Source organism: Panthera tigris, chromosome A2 (assembly GCF_018350195.1).
Source record: "Panthera tigris isolate Pti1 chromosome A2, P.tigris_Pti1_mat1.1, whole genome shotgun sequence".
Taxonomy (NCBI): domain Eukaryota; kingdom Metazoa; phylum Chordata; class Mammalia; order Carnivora; family Felidae; genus Panthera; species Panthera tigris.
In genome coordinates this window covers 91,730,896-91,739,978 of record NC_056661.1, presented here as the reverse complement: position 1 = coordinate 91,739,978, position 9,083 = coordinate 91,730,896, and positions in this window count along the sequence as shown.

Here is a 9,083-nt window from a genome sequence, read left to right as displayed (position 1 = left end):
AATTGCCCAGAAGCAGAGAAAATGAAACAGATAGGGGCAGTGTCAAGGAAGCCAAAGGAAAAGCACATTTCTTTTAAAACAGAGTACTCGATAGTATCCATTGTGGTCTCAAAGTCCAGTAATAAAAGGAATAAAAAGTAAATCTAATGACAAAGAGATCACTGGTGACTTGGAACAAGTGACTGGAGACAGAAGCAGGATACAGTAGGTCGAGGAGTGAGGGCTGGGTGAGGAAACAGAACAAAGTATAAACAGCATTTCTACAAGCTTGGCTATTGACATAGTTGTCAGTGAATCTGCAGAATCAGTTTAGGAATGCAAAGGGCCTTCTTGAGATTTTAAAGTTTTTACTAAAAGAGAGCCCATCATTTATTCTGGTTCCAAGAAAGGAATCTGTCCTCTCCTGGGAGATTAAACATCCAATCATGGCCCAAGAGGGAGAGTTCTACCCAGATTTGAATGGCAAAGATCTGGTCTTGTACCTTAAAGGTCCTCAAGTGACTATTTGTACAGTTCTGGAAAAGAATGATTGCTCAATAAACATTTTGTTTAGATAAATGCACTAATCTCTGGGAGAAATCTAACTATGCAGAAAGTGGCTTTAGAATATATATGAGCTCAAACTTCTGGTTATTCCATTGGTGCTTCCATGGTCAAACTTTTATAGTTGACTGCAGATTATGCCATGTGCTTTATCTACTTTATGGATCAGCCCCATTACATTTGTAAATTTTGCTCTGACCATTATCCAGACTGCTTCCTTCTTTGCTCAGTCAGGGCATGCTAGGAAATCGCAAATTACAATCAAATCTCAATTTTCCAAACTAATGATTTTAAAGAGCAATAATGCATAATCCAAAATGATGGTGAATTCATGAACCATTTATCTCTGTAATGTATATTCATTAAATTTGACTATAAGTACATCTTAGATGTCATTCACAATGAAATGATGAAGCATTTCAACTGAAATGGCTCAAGAGGACTTGCAAGGTTTTCTAATTTCTATTTCTGCTTCCTCCTATATCCTATTATTTATATCACCTTTTATGTTTAGGTGACTAATTAAAATAAAATAACATACCATGTTTTTAGGATGGAGGAAATAATAAGCAGCATTTCCTTACTGTTGCCATCATCCTCTATAGTTCTCTCTCTCTCTCTCTCTCTCTCTCGCTCTCGCTCTCTCTCTCTTCCTCCCTCCCTCTCTCTCTGAAAAGTTTCATTCAAAAAAGTAACGAGAACAGTATAATGAACCTTCAACAGTGATCAGCGTCTCTTTTTAAAATTTACTTTTTGTTAAGTAACATGACTATGATCTCTGAGATACCATAGATTAAGAAAGGACACAGGAGCACCTGGGTGGCTCAGTTGGCTAAGCATCTGACTTTCACTCAGGTCATGATCTCACAGTTTGTAGGTTCAAGCCCCATGTTGGGCTCTGTGCTGACAGCTGAGAGCCTACAGCCTGCTTCAAATTCTGTGTCTCCCTCTTTCTCTGCCTCTCTCCTACTTGCGTTCTCCCCTACTTGTCTCTCTCAAAAATAAATACTTAATTTTTTTCATTAAAAAAAAGAAAGGACACAAGTATGATAACTAGAAGGAGCTTCATTACAAGGTGTATTACAGTCTCGTCCTTAAGTGATGAAAATGGAGCAAGTAGAGGTTCAAAGCACAGCACTGACTGATGGTAAGGCAAGAGCTAGACATCATCCACATCTTGCTTATTCTCTCCAATGAAATTAAGGCTACACCTCTACTGCCTTATTCTTGGTACACAATATTGCCAAAAATCCACATATTATTAAATGCTATTTCCCACCATCTTACAATGTGCAAACTATATGCAAAAACTTGGAGGGTTTTAAAAGTCTGCATATTAGCCACATGATTATCAGGCTGAGTTTTTAAGGGTGAACAGCTGAGTGATGAGTTGTAAGAAGCAAAGAAAGTTCTCACGTCAGTTGTTTTTTAAAAGGATATCATCCATGAACATACTCAGTATTTATCTCTTTATGGGATGATTTCAGCAATTCCTGTATTCCTTTCACCACCCACAAGGGGAGGTAATTAGCAGCTTGACATTTTCACTTTTGACCTTCTTATATAAGCAGCAAATGTTTTTCTAGACTTGAAGATGTTTAGGGATTTCATATAATATTAAGTCGAAATGAGTATAGTGTTTTCCTCAAGAGTCCTCCCGTCCATAAAAACTGCTTTGTGGGATAATTCTTATGAGGGCCACTAACTCATGTCTGCTGCTAAAGATGTTTACTCAAGGGATAGTGCCATGTCAGAGATGCTGGAGACCCACAGCTTACAGGCAGGCACACTCCACTCACAGAAGTGCCATTTCTTATCTCTGGCACTACCTGGCTCTCTTTGTTAATAGTAACCAAATGATAGCTGTGTAAGCACAAGTAATTAGTTTACAAATGACAAAAAGACAATGCTTCCCCTTTTGTATCATAGAAGAGACACCAAAATATCTCTTTGATGAAGATAACTCTCAGTTGATTAACAGGAATAAAATGCTTACATAAATAGAATTATATGTGCATATTTGGAATAGAATTATAAGTTAGACATATCAGTACACACACACACACACACACACACACACACACGAGTATATGCACAATGCTCTTAACCCAAACTAGAGAAACCAATTAAGATTCATGAAACTACTCCCAATCAAGTGGGAGAATCAGGGATTTAACTATCAAAGTTTAACAGAACAGTACAAGAAAATCCTTTTGTATAAATAATACAGATCATTCCGTTACCAGATATGTCCTCCCATCTCCCCTCTGACTCCCATCTGAGAAGCTGCCCATCAAACTCAGAGTGTCTCCTCCCACAGCTCCTTGTGTGGGTCACAGACTGCCCTGCACCTTTCCTCCCACCCAATCTCTCTCTCTCCCCGTTCCATTAAGTACACACACATGTACACACACAGGCTAGACCAATCATTATCTATCAGAGGCAGAGAGAGGCCATTTGTAAGGCAGCGATTGATGAAGCTGAAATAAGAAACAGATGAGATATCTGGAAATACCAGAGACACAGTCTCCTCAACTCCTGATTCCATTTCCTAGCCCTGACTGAGGCCCTAACATTTTCGAACCAGGAATCTTCTCTTTTGTTTAAGTCAGTTGAAGTAATTTTGGGGTTTTTCTTTTCCTTGAAGCAAACAATTTCTTAGCAGCCTGACAAATGTTTTTCAAAGCAACCCACTCACACACAGTGCAGAGTTCTAGGTTTCGTACTAGAAGACTTGTGTTCCACTCTCTTATTTTCTGCTAGCTAACTGTGACCTTAAGACAGTTATTAACCTCTCTGGGCCTCAGTTTTGTTGCCTATAAATTGAATGAGCATCCAAATATTAAATGAGATAAATCATACATGAAAATAACCAGTAACTCAATAAGTCATTATTGAATTCATCAGAGTTTACAGTGTGCTCTGCGAGTCTGCAGTTTTCCTAATGCAGTTATGACAATACGCTTTGTGACAAGGACATGAGATGGTTTGAATTCTGACCAGCAGCCTAGGGAGACCTCAGGGACGTCAGGCCAATTAGTCAAGCTGCTGATACATAATGCTTCTGCAGCAAGCCTCCAGTCGTCTAGAGATATTCTAGAAAATCCCCTAGCAGGGTAAAGCACAGGGTTAGTCCTTTAGCTGGCTTTTGCTCCTGCCTTTAATATTTTCTGGAAGAGTCTGAGCTACTCTTCCATAAATGCTTAAATACCACTTCAGACAACTGGACCCTGATAAGTTAATTAACTTTTATTAATATGTGTTATGAATACCCGACTTATACTCTTCAATAATAATGTGAAGATTAGAAAATCACTCACCACTGTAATTAAATGGTTTAATATACTTATGAGGGAATTTATTATTATTATTTTTAAAAACTTGAATTCTAATAAGATGAAAATGGACTTATGTAGGTTTTATGAGTTTTGTTTCTATTACATGTTTCTAAGAAGAAATTGGTTGCTTAATCACATGTACCTGAAGGGATAAGGTAATAACACCATTATGCGTTGTCACCTGACATACATAGATTGACTTTTACTATTCATAATTATGAGGAGAATTAGGGTATGATAAAATAAGAAATAGTACATAATAGTAAAGAAAGTAAATAAACATTTTTATTTTCTCCTATGAAGAGAGATAATTTGGGGTCTTCACCTTGAAAAATTACATTATTTGCAATTTATATGAGATAAAAAAATTCAAAGTATCCATTTCACTTTTCAATTATTATGCATTCTTAGTGTCTTTGGGTTCTTGGAAAATACCTTTATAATTTTGTGTAATTGCCAATAGCGAGCTTTTATCATTAGTTTTTTTTTTACTAAAACCTGAACGTTAGTTAATTATACCTACACTTTGACTGCAGTACATACGGATATTGTGTCGAAGTTCTATCTGCTAATTTTGCCATGTGTGCAGGAACCCAAATTTTACACTTATTTTAACTTTTTTTAAATGTTTATTTATTTTGAGAGAGAGAGAGAGAGAGGAAGCAGGGAAGAGGCAAAGGTAAAGGGAGAGAGAGAGAATCCCAAGCAGGATCCATAGTCGGGTGGCTTACAACACTGGGATCATGACCTGAGCTGAAATCAATAGTCAGATGCTCAACCGACTGAGCCACTGCCCGCCTACTTTAGCTTGATATTTTCATTTTGACCCACTCTAGGCAACTATGACTCAATGAATGAATCCAAGGATGACCAAGGGGACAGAGTTTTATTGAATGCCTCCTGAACTACAGACTCTGCAGGACCCAGGTGCTGTCATTTAAATGGCAGTCTCCTGCTGCCAGGAGACTCAAAGAAAGAAAAAACAGATATGTGAACCAACAATTTAAGTGCCATTATATTGTAATAAAGGGATGTGAAAATCATCATGGTGGCACACAGAGAGAATAATCAATTCTCCAAGAAATGCTTTCACATCTGAGCCTTGGAATCTGAAGGTCCTGGATCCAAGCCCAAGCTCTCTGACACTCAGGAGTTGTGAAATGGGGAGCTTCATCTCATCTGCAAAACGAAGTCAATAGTGCCAACATTTTAAAATTGTTTTAAAAATTAAATAAAACAATGTATGAAAGGCTTGCTTCGGCCTAGTATGTCTGACATAAAATGAGTGCTTCTAACCTGCTACTGTAACTGTGACCTGGGAATTAGGGAGGTATTTAGAACTCCAGGGCAGCTTCATGGAGGATATTCACAGGACTTACCAGTGGGAAAAGGAAAGGACAGAGAGTAAGAAAATCACAAAACCTTCCTCTGCCCCGGCCTCTGAATTACAAATCAAGGCAGCATTGGTGAGTGGCCACTGGTTCACTAATTCCCTATTGTTAGTGTGTACAACACACTCATGGGCTCCTTGTTTAAAGTGCAGATCCCCGGCCCCACCCCAGGCATTCTGATTCTATCAAGTCTAGTCTGGGGACATCAAATTCTGCAGTTTAACCCCTTTTAGACAGTAACTGAAGAAGAGGAGCTCTACAGACAGTTCTAACTTGATTTTACTACAAGTAGCTAAATTGCCATATTTGGCTTGTAATTTAAGTCTTATCGTTCATCTTTATGTTCTAGAATCAGGAGAGAGTGACACATATACACACAGAAAAGTACTTACTACTGATTGCATTTAAAGCAGCCAACTTGACGACCTTTCTCTAGAATATTCACATTTTAACCCCAATTTTTGAAAAATGAACCATAATGGCAAAGATTGGAAATGTCCTCTTCTGAGACATTTGTCATACAGGTTTATTTGTATAATGTGTGTTTTCCATTCTAGACTGCAAATTCCATTGAGGCAGACAACAGGGGCACTGGATTTGCATCAGTAGCCCCCTCAGCTCACACAATGCCAGACAAAGTTAATCAAGAAGCATTTTGTTTTTAAAAAAATGGAAAATGCTTGCATTCTTTGGCAGGAGGAAGAATGGCAGAAGAATCACAGGGCAGGAGTAGACAGGAGAAATATTTAGGAAGTACAATGAGCAGGTGTACCGATCTGATGAGGGATTAAAGAAAAACACTCTCAAGCTTCAAGCCTATGTTGTTGGATGAAAACGATGTCCCCAACCAAGGAAGAACACACTTGATGGAAGATATATTTTTAGAGGTTATGTGTCTGAGATGTCTGTGAGAGATAATGAGTGAAGGACTACACATGTATATGAACCTAAAATTCTAAGGTGTGGTGAGCAGAATAACAGCCCCCATCAATGCCCGTGATCAAATTCTCAGAACCCATAAATTCTATCTCACATGTCAAAAAGGTCTTTGCAGATACGATTAAAACTAAGAACCTTGAGCTAGTATCCAAAATCTATAAAGAGCTCATCAAACTCCACACCCGAAAAACACATAACCCAGTGAAGAAATGGGCAGAAAACATGAATAGACACTTCTCTAAAGAAGACATCCGGATGGCCAACAGGCACATGAAAAGATGCTCAACGTCGCTCCTTATCAGGGAAATACAAATCAAAACCACACTCAGATACCACCTCACGCCAGTCAGAGTGGCCAAAATGAAGAAATCAGGAGACTATAGATGCTGGAGAGGATGTGGAGAAACAGGAACCCTCTTGCACTGTTGGTGGGAATGCAAATTGGTGCAGCCGCTCTGGAAAACAGTGTGGAGGTTCCTCAGAAAATTAAAAATAGACCTACCCTATGACCCAGCAATAGCACTGCTAGGAATTTATCCAAGGGATACAGGAGTACTGATGCATAGGGGCACCTGTACCCCAATCATTATCTATCAGAGGCAGAGAGAGGCCATTTGTAAGGCAGCGATTGATGAAGCTGAAATAAGAAACAGATGAGATATCTGGAAATACCAGAGACACAGTCTCCTCAACTCCTGATTCCATTTCCTAGCCCTGACTGAGGCCCTAACATTTTCGAACCAGGAATCTTCTCTTTTGTTTAAGTCAGTTGAAGTAATTTTGGGGTTTTTCTTTTCCTTGAAGCAAACAATTTCTTAGCAGCCTGACAAATGTTTTTCAAAGCAACCCACTCACACACAGTGCAGAGTTCTAGGTTTCGTACTAGAAGACTTGTGTTCCACTCTCTTATTTTCTGCTAGCTAACTGTGACCTTAAGACAGTTATTAACCTCTCTGGGCCTCAGTTTTGTTGCCTATAAATTGAATGAGCATCCAAATATTAAATGAGATAAATCATACATGAAAATAACCAGTAACTCAATAAGTCATTATTGAATTCATCAGAGTTTACAGTGTGCTCTGCGAGTCTGCAGTTTTCCTAATGCAGTTATGACAATACGCTTTGTGACAAGGACATGAGATGGTTTGAATTCTGACCAGCAGCCTAGGGAGACCTCAGGGACGTCAGGCCAATTAGTCAAGCTGCTGATACATAATGCTTCTGCAGCAAGCCTCCAGTCGTCTAGAGATATTCTAGAAAATCCCCTAGCAGGGTAAAGCACAGGGTTAGTCCTTTAGCTGGCTTTTGCTCCTGCCTTTAATATTTTCTGGAAGAGTCTGAGCTACTCTTCCATAAATGCTTAAATACCACTTCAGACAACTGGACCCTGATAAGTTAATTAACTTTTATTAATATGTGTTATGAATACCCGACTTATACTCTTCAATAATAATGTGAAGATTAGAAAATCACTCACCACTGTAATTAAATGGTTTAATATACTTATGAGGGAATTTATTATTATTATTTTTAAAAACTTGAATTCTAATAAGATGAAAATGGACTTATGTAGGTTTTATGAGTTTTGTTTCTATTACATGTTTCTAAGAAGAAATTGGTTGCTTAATCACATGTACCTGAAGGGATAAGGTAATAACACCATTATGCGTTGTCACCTGACATACATAGATTGACTTTTACTATTCATAATTATGAGGAGAATTAGGGTATGATAAAATAAGAAATAGTACATAATAGTAAAGAAAGTAAATAAACATTTTTATTTTCTCCTATGAAGAGAGATAATTTGGGGTCTTCACCTTGAAAAATTACATTATTTGCAATTTATATGAGATAAAAAAATTCAAAGTATCCATTTCACTTTTCAATTATTATGCATTCTTAGTGTCTTTGGGTTCTTGGAAAATACCTTTATAATTTTGTGTAATTGCCAATAGCGAGCTTTTATCATTAGTTTTTTTTTTACTAAAACCTGAACGTTAGTTAATTATACCTACACTTTGACTGCAGTACATACGGATATTGTGTCGAAGTTCTATCTGCTAATTTTGCCATGTGTGCAGGAACCCAAATTTTACACTTATTTTAACTTTTTTTAAATGTTTATTTATTTTGAGAGAGAGAGAGAGAGAGGAAGCAGGGAAGAGGCAAAGGTAAAGGGAGAGAGAGAGAATCCCAAGCAGGATCCATAGTCGGGTGGCTTACAACACTGGGATCATGACCTGAGCTGAAATCAATAGTCAGATGCTCAACCGACTGAGCCACTGCCCGCCTACTTTAGCTTGATATTTTCATTTTGACCCACTCTAGGCAACTATGACTCAATGAATGAATCCAAGGATGACCAAGGGGACAGAGTTTTATTGAATGCCTCCTGAACTACAGACTCTGCAGGACCCAGGTGCTGTCATTTAAATGGCAGTCTCCTGCTGCCAGGAGACTCAAAGAAAGAAAAAACAGATATGTGAACCAACAATTTAAGTGCCATTATATTGTAATAAAGGGATGTGAAAATCATCATGGTGGCACACAGAGAGAATAATCAATTCTCCAAGAAATGCTTTCACATCTGAGCCTTGGAATCTGAAGGTCCTGGATCCAAGCCCAAGCTCTCTGACACTCAGGAGTTGTGAAATGGGGAGCTTCATCTCATCTGCAAAACGAAGTCAATAGTGCCAACATTTTAAAATTGTTTTAAAAATTAAATAAAACAATGTATGAAAGGCTTGCTTCGGCCTAGTATGTCTGACATAAAATGAGTGCTTCTAACCTGCTACTGTAACTGTGACCTGGGAATTAGGGAGGTATTTAGAACTCCAGGGCAGCTTCATGGAGGATATTCACAGGACTT